Source organism: Idiotropiscis lumnitzeri, chromosome 10 (genome assembly GCF_059441095.1).
Source record: "Idiotropiscis lumnitzeri isolate Australia: NSW breed Sydney's pygmy pipehorse chromosome 10, RoL_Ilum_1.0, whole genome shotgun sequence".
NCBI lineage: Eukaryota > Metazoa > Chordata > Actinopteri > Syngnathiformes > Syngnathidae > Idiotropiscis > Idiotropiscis lumnitzeri.
The window spans coordinates 22,823,217-22,837,550 of NC_142400.1; the positions used below are offsets into that span (position 1 = coordinate 22,823,217).

General features: G+C 43.3%; 1 protein-coding gene and 1 pseudogene across 9 annotated transcripts in view; both read left to right on the forward strand.

Annotated features, from left to right (window-relative positions):
- ddc (dopa decarboxylase) overlaps positions 1–14,334 on the forward strand; it is a 132,300-nt gene that overhangs the window by 48,443 nt on the left and 69,523 nt on the right. The gene's annotated exons all lie outside the window — the stretch shown is intronic.
- LOC148329672 (uncharacterized) lies at positions 8,332–12,780 on the forward strand (annotated as a pseudogene).

Genomic DNA, 14,334 nt, shown 5'->3' on the forward strand with positions numbered 1-14,334 from the left:
AGCTCACCAGGGAGTGCAGATGGACGAGGACCAGTCTCGCAGAGTCTTCATCTGATGAGTCGTCAGCGCCACTTGTCTGAAGTTGTTGGGCTCCTTTGGGTGGGGGGGGGGGTCTTTGGAACCGGAACCAGGCAGGATGGTTTCCACAGCCGGAGGACTCTGCCCAGCTTCAGGCTCAGGTTGAACATGTGCTGGACGCTTCCACACAGCTGGTCTGCGCAGGATTTGAGGACCTGGGAGCTAATCCCATCTGGACCTGCAGCATTCCTCTCCTTCATCTTCCTCAGCTAGTTCCTCACCTGAGAGGTTGTGAGGAACAAGGCTAGGCAGAAGGAAGTGGTGGTTGTCTGACGTGACTGAGAGACTGGGTGGCTGAAGACTGTGGGGGTGGGGGGGGTTGTCGTTCGCAGGCGGAGGGGTCGGCGTGGGCTGCAGCAGGGGAGACTGAGCGAGCCAGGCATTTGATCGAACCTATTGAAAAATAGTTTGAACTCATTTGCCCACTGAAGGTCCCCCCCTTCTGGGTCTTTGGTTGTACATGGCCTGAGATGGTCTTCAGGCCCCTCCAGACATCCCTGGCATTATTCCACTGCAGCTGTTCCTCCATCCTCATCCTGTAGGACTTTTTCCCCTCTCTGATCCTCCTTCTCAGATGACGTTGCACTCTCTTCAGCTCCTCCTTGTTGCCTGACACAAAAGCCCCCTTTTTCTCCTTCAGGAGAGCTTTAATGTCCAGGGTATATTGTTGGAGAAACATATTACTGTCCTGATGGATATAATGTTCCCCATGCAGAAATGAAAATAGTCTGTAATAGAGTCCATTAGACCATTAATGTCCTCCCCGTGGGCTTCGCTGAATACTTCCCACACAGTTGTGTTGAAACAGTCCTTTAAGGCCTCCCCCGTTTCTCCAGAACATCTCTGAATTGTGTGTGTCACAACTGGCTGCCTGCGGACCAGAGGTTTATACACAGGCAGGAGAGCCACCAAGTTGTGATCAGCTTTGCCCAGCGGGGGGAGGGCCAGTGATGTGTACGCCTCCTTGGTGTTGGTATGAAAAAGTCCAAATTTTATTGTCTCTGGTGTGGCAGGCGACATATTGTGTGAATGAAGGCAGAGAGGTGGAAGGAGAAGCATGACTGAAGTCACCAGAGATGAGGAGCAGGGCGTTTGGGTGCTGTGTTTTGTAGCCTGCTCACTGCTGCAGTCACTAGGTCACAGGCTGACTCACTGTTAGCAGAGGAAGGTACGTACACCGCCACCACGATCACATGACTGAACTCTCGCGGGATGTAGTAAGGACACATGCTAACAACTAGCAGCTCAATGTCCCGACTGCAAAGTTGCTCCTTAATAGTGATGTGCCCAGGGTTACACCATCTATCATTAACAAACACAGCCAGCCCTCCTCCTTTCCTCTGACCGCTCTCCAGTTTCCCGTCCGCATACTCATGAGCAACACTCCATTTATTGCCACAGAACAAAGCGTGGTTTGCACAAATACACCATACCATCACTGTTTTTGTTCATAAGTGTTCTTTACTATAGATGAATTGCATAAGTCTGTATTTCATTGCTCCAAAGGTATTCACACCAAGTCATCAAGTCATAGTCAGTACTTGGTTGCTGCTCCTTCGGCAACAATAATAGCTTACAATCTGTTTGGATATCCAGCAGTGAGTTTTGTGAGTTGAGTTGTTTGGACAGTTTCACCTACTTCTCTTTGTAATACCGCTCTATCTGAATCATGTTTTTCTGTGATCTCAGGTGGACGGCAATATTCAGATCCTGCCACAGGTTTTCTATTGGTCTGAGTTCTGGGCTTTTATTTGGACAGTCTAGAACAGGGGTGCCCATTGCGTCGATCGCGATCGACCAGTCGCTCGCAAAGGGGGCATCAGCCGATCGCATCACATACAGACTTGTTGCATGCATCAACGTGCATGCACAAGGGCGCTAACGATTTTTTTCCGTCTACTCTAAACCTAATAAAAAAGTATAAAAACAATGGGAACATGTAAGCTAATTATTTCCACACAGCGTAAGAGGAGGATTTCTGCATTGCTTTGGGCTCCGTGGAAGGGCGTCCCGCACTGGCTGAAGAACTAGCAGGCCAGGGGGAGGCGGGCGATGCGCGAAGGTATGCGCTCGCAGTTTCAACGCTGGAGAATGACTCGCGGGATGGAGGAGCCGTCACCACCACAACCGGCAGCCATAGCGCAAGGAATCATTAAGTCCAAGTACCCGTTCCAACAGGCCTAAAATTCATTGGGAGGTGTGAGCAAGGCTCACTATCAGTAGGTCCTGTCTGGACTCTATGGTTGACTCATTCAGCACACGTCATCAGTAAAGTAATGACAGAGAATGTGCACTAGTTGTATTGTGCAATATGGTTTCATGCAGTTATGCAATATCTATCAATTTATACTTTACCTATAAAGAATTCTCATTCTATTTTCAAATAAATATATAAATTAGGTAGGAAGATCACTTGGACTTGGTTATTTTATAAGAAGCTCGCATGCTTGAAAAAGAGTGGGCACCCCTGGTCTAGATCCTTCACTTTCTTTACCGTGAGACATTCTTGTGTCACTTAAGCTGTATGTTTTGCATCATCTTCCTTCTGAAAGGTGAAAGTCCTCCATAGGTTCAGGCTTTTTACAGTTTTGAGGATTCTGCTCCAGCATGATAATGTATTTCGCACAATCCATAGACCCTAGAACAAGGACAAGCTCACCAGGACAGGAGGAAGAGAAACATCCCCATATCATTATGTTCATGTTTCAAGGTAGGGAAGGTATAAGCCGGACCATCAGATGTGTTGGCTTTGCGCCAAACATACTTCCAGGTGTTCAGGCCGAAAAGTAAAACTTTAATTTCATCTAACCAGGTCACTCTTTCCCCCACCTATTTGGCCGCATGTTGGAATAAATGGTGTGAGGAACTCCAAAACATGAGTAAGGCATCAATCAACAGACAATACCTATGATAAACAATTTATTTGAGGTGAAAAGAAAGAAAGGCATATGTTTTGTGCCGCTAGTGAACGAGCCTACTCGACCGCTGCGTATTTACGTAGAAGCAAGCACTGTGAATTTAATCTCAGCTAAAACTAAAGTAGCTCCCTTGAAAAGAGTAACCTTACCCCAAATGCAAATACTAGGAGCACTTGTCACCACCAGACTTGGTAATTATCTGAGCAATATCTTGAGTCTGAACAATGTTAAGTCTCATTTCTGGACTAATTGTATGATCATCATTCACTGTATGAAACGCACAGCAAAGCAATGGAAGCTGCTTGTGGCTAACAGGGTAGCAGAGACACAGAGTCTCACGCTGCCGGAGAACTGGAGAAATTACAACAGGAAGGAAAAAAAACAGTTCAGAGACATTTGTAAGGACAAGTTGTGCTGGAATGGACCGAAGTGGTCACACTCAGCCAATGTAACGCCCATTGGAGAAGAAAAGGGAAGAAAATATTATGTGAGTTGAGTGCAGACTGCACAAAACAAACTGGGCCTATGGCCAAAAACATCCACAGATTCTGCAATCAGAGAACATGTTTTCTGAGCTTTTAATCAAAAGTTCCCATGAGGATGTCATGCATTCTGGGCTTCAGGACACATTTACCCAAGTCAGAAAAAGGAATTGGCTTGTAAGAGGGAGACAAACTATGAAGAAAACTAAGAAAACTCGGAAAATGTTTTGTATGTTGCAGAAGTCATGTTAAAGCTGGTCAACAACCCTTTACAGCATCACCGCATGCTTGCATAACAGAAACTGAGCCATTTGAGGTAGTGGATGGAGATTTTGCTGGTCCCTTATTTGCGAAAACCAACAGTTGGAAAACGTGCATCGTCCTGTTTGCATGTGGAGTTACTCAAGTTGTTCATCTGGAGCCAGTCTCACTTATCTAAAGATGCATTTCTGATGTTCTTTCTGAGATTTATTGCAAGAAGGGTAATCTGCACTACTACTCTGATAATGCAAAAAAGCTAAGCGAGCAGAGCAAGAGTTGAAGCAAATGTGAAACAAAGTGACATGAGATCAAATGAAAAGTTTCTTTGTTGGAAAGAAAATTAAATGGAATTACATCTTGGAAAGAGCTGCATGATGGGGCGGGATGTGGGAACGTCATGTCTGCGCTGTCGAAACCTGCATCAGAAAAGTCCTTGAGAAAGCCTATCTAACATCAGGAGAAATGCTGCCCTTGTTAATAAAAGTGTAAGCAGTGATTAATTCAAGGCCGCTTACCCATTTACACTCTCAGGACTCATTGCCACTTATCCAAGGTCATTTTCTGATTGGACAAAGAATAATTACCTGATATTTGCGGACCTTTCATGTTACTGACACTAGGAAGGTGGATGAAGATCAATTGACACAACCGCAAATTGGTGGGTTGAAGATTTACATCCATTTCATGATGGGAGGTCACCACGCCATATGTGGGGGACCGGTCAAGTGGAGGAAGCATTTCAAGGCTGTGATGGGAAAGAGATCATTTTCTTACCTTTTGATCTTATTCTAAGACCTATTCAACTGCTTTATCACCTGGAATTGGAATGATAAACATGTTGATCATTAAAGTTTGTTGCAGATTGATTATGCCTAATTAACCTGTCATCATCAGCGCTTTGGACAGCGCTGCAGCCATGCAGGAGTATCCCAGGGTTAATGTTCATTAAGGCCTCCACCACCAGCACATGCTCCATATTTGTAACAGATCCCCCCCTTTGTCGACAGGAACCAATCTTCGAGATGTTAGGGGCGGCAGGTTTTGGCAGGACGTCAGCAGGTGGACAAGCAGCACAGCAATATAACATTCCTGGCATACAATGGGCGTATACCACCCCTCTAAGGCGACTTTCATCTGTGTGTGTGTATATGATGTGTTCAAGTGAAGTAGTTGGGCTATACAACGCCTCATCGATGTACGCTGGAGGTGGTCTTCTTGAACGTTGTCAGGTTCGCCAATTTGACATATAGGGTTCGTAGCTGAAAGGAGAGACACGCAGCCCAAGTGGAGACAGAAAGGTTAACAAAGTTTATTTGGCAACTTCATCTCCCTTCTGTTCCTCGATGTTTTTCATACATTCCCTTTTATAACATCGAGGAATCAGATTACACTTCGAGAAATCAGATTACATTCAAGGGTGGTACAGTTCGTCTTCTCAAAAGCTGGTTTAGTCCGGTTTATCATGAGCGTGCCGCCATGGGTCGCAGCTGACTGACGTCAGCATCTTTTATCAGGACCTAGCACGATGTTGCTTGCTTCAGACTTTGAGGCCAACTTCGTTATCAGGACTCATCACGACGTTGTTTACTTCATCCTCACTTCTGAAGTGCCACCGCCCTGCCAATTGCAGGCACCTCTCTGCAGTAGAGATGTCCTCCTGTACCTCCACTCTGACTGTAAACACTCAAGCATAGTCCACTTCACTAATTTGCAACATGATATGTGCACCATGTATTGAAATAAAGTTGCGTCATGGCAAATGTATAATAACCTCCAAATATTATTCTAACATTCCCCCCTGTTTATTCTACATTTGCCCCAAAATTATCATCAATGGAATTTCCAAAGATTTAATTCCATCAAATCATTAGCTTGATAGCAAATGTAAACCCCTCTATTTTTCTTTGTTTATTTTTAATGTATTTGAGCGTTTTGGATTAACGAATAGGATCTCCCAGGTAAATTCAGTCGTCGTCATCAACTTGGTCATCAGTGTCTCCTCCATCACCAGTACCTCTGTAATTAATCAAAGGATATATTTCCTGTAGTTTGGAATTTGTTGGAGCGAGAGCTGTTGAGATAAGTCGGAAAAGCAAAACGCGAATGCAGGGAATACAACAACATCCACACAGTACAAGGATTGAGGTGAACATTGTTATAGAAATCATTACAGAAAATACCATATTTTTATATTTACCAAACGTTTTGTTCCACCAGTCATCCCATGCAGAGGTACTCACACCTGAGTGTTCCTTCAGCTTCCGGTTCAGGGCGCGCAAGCCTGTAATGGCTCTTGTGAGGGACCCTTCCGGAGAAGTGTTGTTAGGAATGAAAGTACAACATTCGTCCCCAAACATGGCGCAAACCCCTCCTCTCTCTGCCAACAGCATGTCCACCGCGATGCGGTTTTGAAATGCCATGAGTGATGTTGCTGCCAATTGTTCTTTTGGACCAATTTTACGTCACCCCAGATGGAAGGACGACGAAGGACCAATTGTTCTTTAATAGCTATAAATCCTTCTTCAATGAAGTTCCCCAATCTTTGCACGTTATAGTGTATGTCATTTATTCGATCCACATTCTTATTCGGTGTAATCCAAAGAAGAATGGACTCGAACAATGCTGCGATTTGATTTACCAACTCATACTCATCTGGCACGCCCCTTGGTTGGCCAAATGCATCCAAATAGGTCATATCACCATCCCTCCAGGAAGCACTTCGTCTTTTCCTGGCGTAATAATAATAGTGGAATTCGTGGGCTTCAACTGCTCTTTGAATATCCCTTGCTGTGGATGGAAAAATAGACACTGGTAAGAGAAGTGACACCAATGCACAGGTTCCAACTGCGTCCTTTAATGAATTAAATAATTTAGTACCCCGCACCACCACCACACATCGCTGCGTGGCAGTAGTGTACCTGCTTGGAGTACAGTTGTCTTACACCACTTGTGTTCCTGTGAGATTAACACAAGTAAAGTTAGCCACTGCCACATCGGTAGAAAAGATAGGCTTATCTTTCGTTGCCTTAATCGCAGCGTACACATCATTCCAAGCAATGCAGTCCGCATTAGGTGTCAATTTTGTCATTACTTCTAAAAGGCATGTTGATGGAAGAGCTGTTGGAATTACTCATAGTAATGGTCTCGGACACATGCATGAAACACAGCTTTTAGTGCAACCAAAACTACACAACACAAAATCTAAATTTTTATCCACGCGAAAATCATATCAACCGAGAGACCCCTAATAGGGTTAGGTTGAGATGACTTTTTACAATGCACAAGGTGTATTGTTGCTTGGGGAAACTGTCCTCGTTTTGGGTTTATGTTTCCCTGACAATTGTGTCGAGCACAGATCATACAGGCTCTACAAAAAAATATTTTGAGAAAAAATTAAACCCATATGTTGTATAAAATTGGTTTATCTGTCTTACCATACCATCCCTCCTGTTTGACATGTGTGTGACATGTGTCAATATTGCGAAAAAGATTTTTTGGAAGAATTGTTTTTTTTGTTTTTTTTTCCTGAACTGACATATATGCCATTAGTCAAAGTAGCTCCTTTTTCTAGCCATAGATTTTCTCTTGCATAAGACTTTGTTGTTGCATGTCTGCAAGGATGTTGCCTCGCAGAACGTTATCTATCAGCGCACACACAGCCACACCTATGAATGGCTTGGTAGCTGCTTCTTTTGCTGTCTTATCTTTCCTAAAGTAATGTCATCAGTATCCACAGTATGTGTGGAACATTTAAATGTTGCAATTTGGTTTTGCTATTTCTATCTAGTTTCTGTCTTTGTGCCATTGCCATCCAAAATTCTGTATCTTCATATCCGTTATTCACCTCTTTTTTTTTTTTTTTCCCTCTCTTCGCTTTATTTTGTAAGTCGACTATTTTTTGTGTATTAAGCTGACCAGCGAATTTATATTTTGTTATCCATGAGTTTAAATGTTTTACTTTTTCCGGACATTGGCTTTCTATAAATTTCCAGTCCTTACACGTCAATTGTTGTTTCGGATCCTTTTTGCTAGCTTTTTTACTGTTTGATTTCCCCATGTTTCCCTAAACTGTTCTCCAATCCCTGAACAGGCTGACAATTACTCTGTCTTAGGTAATTCCCAAGCTTCTGCTTCCCAGACAGTTGTCAGTTAAATTTCCTGTTCCAAAATGAGGTTGCAAGCCTCCATGCACACTTATTCATTCACACTATTTTGCCCCCTTTTCCTTTTTTCCCTTGTCTTTTTTCCCCCTTTTTCCTTTTCCCCTGTTTTCTCTTTCCCTTATTTCTCTTCCCTTTTTTCCCTCTTTTTTTTTTTCCCTTTCAAACGCGCGTGGAGGATACACCCCTGTTATCCTCTATCAGTTTTATAGACTATCTCTGTCTCTTCACGTAACATTGACTAGTATCCTTACGGTTTTACACAGTTTTAAAGACTTACTCTGTCTAGTCGTAGTGGAGTCCGCCCTCCAATATCCACGGAATTTAACTACTAATTTGCAGAGGAGTCCGCCCTCCTGTTTATGCGGAATTTAACTACGTACCTTCACATGCACACATTCATCCCATTCGGAAATGACACACTCACCAAAGATGAGCCGAGTGTCTCCCTTCGCAGCTCCCTTCAACCTTCAGTATTCAGCAGCAGAGTCGAGGACCAGGTAAAAAAGAATAGTAATCCTCGTCGTGGCCACGATTGTCCCCGGTCGTCGGCTCCGCCCCTGGACACCTCCAGTATGTTGGGTTCACGGCGTCGAAGGACCAATTTTATGTCAGGTTCGCCAATTTGACATATAGGGTTCGTAGCTGAAAGGAGAGACACGCAGCCCAAGTGGAGACAGAAAGGTTAACAAAGTTTATTTGGCAACTTCATCTCCCTTCTGTTCCTCGATGTTTTTCATACATTCCCTTTTATAACATCGAGGAATCAGATTACACTTCGAGAAATCAGATTACATTCAAGGGTGGTACAGTTCGTCTTCTCAAAAGCTGGTTTAGTCCGGTTTATCATGAGCGTGCCGCCATGGGTCACAGCTGACTTTGACGTCAGCATCTTTTATCAGGACCTAGCACGATGTTGCTTGCTTCAGACTTTGAGGCCAACTTCTTTATCAAGACTCATCACGACGTTGTTTACTTCATCCTCACTTCTGAAGAAGTGCCACCGCCCTGCCAATTGCAGGCACCTCTCTGCAGTAGAGATGTCCTCCTGACTGTAAACACTAAAGCATAGTCCACTCCACTAATTTGCAACATGATATGTGCACCATGTATTGAAATAAAGTTGCGTCATGGCAAATGTATAATACCCTCCAAATATTATTCTAACAAACGTTGTGCATCGCGGGCTGCTTCGTGAACATTAATGTTCAGCAAAAAGGTCCAGCGACGAGGTTGTCTCCACAGCTGAGTGTGGCCGCATTGGAATGCTCCATTGAGTGGTGTATGCGTAGCCTGGAGCTGTTCCATTCTCAAGAATAAAATGGCGCGTAGTAGTTATGTCGCCTACACTTGAAAAAAATCCTTGTGCAAATAAAAGTGCATGTCTACACATTCCCACTTTAGTCTCTGTAAATATCCCGACTGATGCTTTTATGCGGTGTGTCCTCACCTTGATAAGCAAAGAAGCAGATTGCAGCGTCCTAACAGCATAATCTATGAACCTCTGCTCACTTCCACAATTACTCATTCTCATATAAATCAGCCATGGAGCGGTTAATCCATTTAATATGTTGCAGTGGACATCGGTAGGGATGTCGACATGAATTTTGATGTCAATCGATCAATGTTTTTGGACGTCATTGGCAATGAAAGTTCCATGATTTGTGATGGAGCGTTTTTAACGCTCCCTTTAATGACTATAATGAAACATGGAGAGAGCGGATGGGGATGTGGCCATATTCCTCATTAAAAGTAGGGGTTTTTCAAGGCATCACTTATTTCCTAATTCCTCCAAAATGAATACATAAAAAAAAATTGCAATATGATATTAATATCATAATCGAATATGATAACTAATTTTAGTTTCCTGATTAAAAAAAAATTACAAACTGAGCTTGTTAGTGAAAAATGTCTTGTTCTCCTTTAAGATTTTATTTGTTTATAAAATACCCAACTGGTGAAGATGACCCAGAAATATATGCTCATGTACCCACTGCTGAGCGACAAGAGAAACACTCAATGGAGAAGATTGAGCATCTCACAAAGAAAATACAAAACAGTGAAAATCTGATACACAGAGACACATTCGAAGATGACAAATTGAGCACTGCCACAATGTCAATTGTTGCCTATACTGCTGCTATTCAGAATATTGATCTTACATTTTTGTGTAATACTTCAGAAGTCATTTTTGGTCCTTTCACAGATGTTCTATTTTTAGGTGATCTTGATGATACACTCATACATAAGCCAAACCTTGTGTGGCAATGTGATGTTTTGAACAAAAACGAGCAGACAACACCATCTGTGGACTTGCACCCCAGGAGTTTGAAACAACAAATAAAATTTAAGGCACATGGTTCAAATACCCACAAGACAGAAGTGATGACAAAATAATATTTTTATTAAAATACAAATGATTAAAACTAACTAAGAAAAAGTGGTATGAGACCTGCCACAACAAAACACAGACAGGACTGGGGGCTTACCACAACAACGGTCAACAAAAAGTGGGGGATACAAACCTACACAGCACTCGTAAACTACAAAACAAAATAAGTGAGCAAAAGGACCACCACCAGGGGACGGCGGCGGCACCGGGACCCTCAGCGCCTGTCAAACAACCAAAAAGAAACCCAATAAAACCACGCAATTGAGACGGACCTCATACCACAAACAGAACAAACCCACACCACAATAAGTCAAAGCAAAACAAAAAAATGCACACCACTAACAAAATAACATGTTAAAAACAATCCAGTGGCTTTGTATGGGCCAGCATGAGTGGTGATTTGCTTAATTGCATAGGCCGGGTCCAGCCCCTCAAGTTACACCTTGCGGCGACCTGGAGAAGAGCATCCACTGTCCACGAGTCTGTTAAAATAAACTATAAAAGGGAGAGCCTGTTACGAACATGAAGAGTTGGACCCAAGTGCGAGTAGCAGACAGGGAGAGAGTTGAGATTAGATTTAATGGTTTTTAAATGGTACAATAGCTGTGATCAATCATGAATCCAAAAGCAGGCAGGAGTTTGTCAAGTTCCGGAGTGGGGGCGGGGCGGCAATCCCGTGACGAGTTGAGGGGTGACCAAAGGGATCCTTTGTAGACGAGTCGGCCTTGCAATGGCGTGGTGAGAGAAGCTGGAAAAGGAGCGCTTCCTGAATTTTCTGGAAGTCCGCACTGTGAGGGGGAGAGCAAAGTCAAGACAAGGGCGGTAGATATTCAAAATACTTAATAGCGAGGACTGTAGTGTCGGCCGAGGTACCACTTTGAGAGCGGGAATCATCTGGCACCTGCATGTTGGTCTGACTGGCTCTTAAACAGTGTTGATTGAGGATCGCATGCAGTTGCGAATGTGTGGCCTCCGGAAAGAGCCACACCCTGACGGAAACGTGAAGCCCTACAAGACAGACAAGGTGGAGCACAGGAACCAGTCCCCGCCAAAATAACACACCACAGAGCCAAGACAGCAGTGTGGCCCAGAACAGCGGCGAGTGGCACCAACACGTAGGGATTGACACTCAGTTCGCAAGGGTTGGCTGGAAATAGAACCTGCAACCCTGCAGTGCAATTGATAGCTGTTGACGCACGCCGCATGCACACAGACACTAGGGAACAGTCCTCTCTTGAGTCACACCACGCTTTAGGTGACACCACACCCTGCTCACAGACGCCACATTAGCGCACGTCTCGTCTGCCAGCTCCATGAAGGAGGAAGAGGAAGCAAGAGGCAGATGGGCGCCGCCCAGGGCTATTGATAGGCAGGCGCTTAATGGCCATAGCCACAACGCCCCTTGTAATACAGTGTTGGGCTTCATTTTGCCATACTTGCAATAGAAGACGAACAAATGGAATATGCCCACTTACACATCAACTCCTACTGACACTGTGACAGATTTTTGTAGACCACAAAGTCCTGCCTATGAAATTTTATATGAGAATGTAAAACTTCACCAAGTAACTCTCCTAGATGAACTGATCTCCCAATTCAAAGATGAAGCAATGATGACCTCGTCTGTGAAATACATTGATGAAATGGAGGCAGATGCAGATGGTGTGTCCAGGGATGTATACACTTCTGGACAGAATTCCTTGACTGTGAAGATGAAAGTGCAGATGTGAGGTTGCCATCCCTCACCCCAGAATGGCAAGAGGGGGAATGGCGATCTGTCGGCACGATATTGCCCAAGTGACTGGAAGACCATGGATATTTTTCATTTTGACTCGCACAAGCCTTTACAGCCGCATTTGTATTTGGTGAACGTTATTTCATCTGATTTACTGTTAGACTCCCTAATGTTGTACCTTAGTCAGTCTGAGCGTGACCTCTTGTCCACTGCTTAGTAAGAAGCCATTGTAGGTGAAGATGAGCAAGGGTTTCTTGACCATATGGATCACATGGGGGTAAGAAAAGTGCCAACACAAGATAACCTAAAAGCCGTGCTTTTCCAAGTTGCCCTCAAGCAAATCATCCAGCACCCAAAATATTGCAGAGGTTGTAGGACCAATACTCAGTAAGTTTTTTCTGGATGTAAATGACATGAAGAAGCTGTATGACGACATTGAACCAATGACACGGAAGGTGATTAAAATGATATAGGCTTCTCCATCCATTGCAGCAGAGAACCAATGTTTGCAATTTTTATGGGGGATGAAATTAGTATGTAAAAGGTGATGAGATTTCTGACTGGGTCTGATATTATCTATTTCAAAGAAATTCAAGTCAGTTTCACCTCTTTGGATGGGTTAGCACGGTGGCCAATTGCCCATACTTGTGACCAGACTGTGGAGCTGCCCTCAACATATTGCAGCTATCCTGAGTTTGGAGCTGAAATGGAGGCTATATTGTCTAGCAACTCTCATACAATGGACATTGCATAAGATGTTAAGTCAACGGTGTTCTCACATTTTCCTCATCCCCTGCCATATCAGCAATTTTTGTTTAGACTGTTTGAATGTGGGATAGAGTATTTCGAGTTTTTGTTCTGAAAAAAAAAAAAAAGTGTCTTTCGTGTTGAGTCATGTAGTTCAGGAGTCCGGGTCTCAAAGAGACAATTTATATTTCCACTCAGTGTTAAAATTGTTCCTTTAGTGCTTTTGTTGTGAAATGTTCTGAGTATCAAATATGTACAAACTCAAATCTAGATGCTTGACTAATAAAAGAAAATTTGCTGAAAGTTTAATGAAAACTGCATTTTAACATATGTATACAGTACACAATATACAATAATATTTGATCCAAGAGATTACATGGAAGTGAAAAACAAATATTTACCAAATCTTATTATATATAATTGGCTACCAATTACACATGAAAGTTTTGGGAGTAACAAAAATCATCCATCCATCCAGTAAATGTGTATTTCCTTAGCAATATATTGACCGATATATACATAAATATAAAAAGGGAGACAGAGAGAAACAAAGGTTTCACTGCTCACTATTAAGATATTGTATTTTTGAGAGCTGTTTTTGACATTAACCATACACACCATTGTGGATGGGATACTGTATTATAAAGTGGTTTATTTATAATTCACAATGATTGTCCTTTTTATACAATGTTCTTTTTACATTGCACCCAAGGTCTTACATTTTTACCGCTATTAAACTGTCAACACTTATGTGTATTTTTCCCTTAAAGAATAGAAAGATGATAAACTAAAGTGGTGATGTTCATTTGTAGAATATTCAGTTATTTCCTGTTGAAATACCCTTTACAGTTAAATTCCTAGCCCACAAAATACCTACCATTATTTGGAGGTTTAAATCCCATCACTTGATCCAGTAGAGCTGATAGTGTTTATGCAGTCTGAGCTCATGTGTAAGCAAGTAAGAACAAAATAAAGCTCAATGGCTTCCTCTGGGGCGCCACGGTGGCCCGACTGGCTAGCACGATCGCCTCACATTGAGAGTCAGCAGCGGTCGTGGGTTCGATCCGGGCTCCGGCCTTCCTGTGTGGAGTTTGCATATTCTCCCCGTGCCTGCATGGGTTTCCTCCGGGTACTCCGGTTTCCTCACACGTTCCAAAAACATGCATGTCGGGTCGATTGAACACTCTAAATTGCCCCCAGGTATGAGTGTGAGCGCGGATGGTTGTTCGTCTATGTGTGCCCTGCAATTGGCTGGCAACCAGTTCAGGGTGTCACCCGCCTACTGCCCGAAGATAGCTGGGATAGGCTCCAGCACCCCCCGCGACTAATGAGGAGAAGTGGTGCAAATAATGGATGGATAATGGATGGCTTCCTCTGGAGAGGTTGGTTTGATGACAATTGTTTTCTGCCATGGCAAGGTAACAAATGTCAAACAGTGTATCATCGCAAGGATATGGTCCTCTCTGAAGCCATTTCTCTTAGCAGGCTTCTATATGTTGTTGGGGTAACAACACTCTCTGGCACCAAAAAGTTGAGGTAGGGTGTACATCATCACTGGGCG